Source organism: Odontomachus brunneus, unplaced genomic scaffold (genome assembly GCF_010583005.1).
Source record: "Odontomachus brunneus isolate Ranch 3 - 2012 unplaced genomic scaffold, Obru_v1 Obru_scaffold_028, whole genome shotgun sequence".
In the NCBI taxonomy this organism is placed as follows: domain Eukaryota; kingdom Metazoa; phylum Arthropoda; class Insecta; order Hymenoptera; family Formicidae; genus Odontomachus; species Odontomachus brunneus.
The window spans coordinates 1,735,961-1,736,188 of record NW_022639478.1 but is presented as its reverse complement, the minus strand read 5'-3'; the positions used below and the strand labels follow the sequence as shown (position 1 = coordinate 1,736,188).

Here is a 228-nt window from a genome sequence, read left to right as displayed (position 1 = left end):
TGATACATAATTCGACGTTATGTAACAATCCGCATTCCAATCTTTCGACTGTTTATTTTGGGGAACAAGGTATCGATTACCAAATTCAAACATGTTATCACAACCTTCTTTCATTTTGGAAAATTGTACATTATGTGAATACGATATTATAAGGTTATTTATACGTAAGATATTCAAATTCAAATGTACCAATAAATTCAAGCACATGAACTCGTGTTTTTCTTTAAA

At 29.4% G+C, this 228-nt stretch overlaps 2 protein-coding genes across 5 annotated transcripts in view; both read right to left on the bottom strand.

Annotated features, from left to right (window-relative positions):
* The window catches only part of LOC116842921 (serine-rich adhesin for platelets-like), a 261,954-nt gene that overhangs the window by 130,867 nt on the left and 130,859 nt on the right, over positions 1-228 (bottom strand). The gene's annotated exons all lie outside the window — the stretch shown is intronic.
* The window catches only part of LOC116842927, a 34,124-nt gene that overhangs the window by 7,300 nt on the left and 26,596 nt on the right, over positions 1-228 (bottom strand). The gene's annotated exons all lie outside the window — the stretch shown is intronic.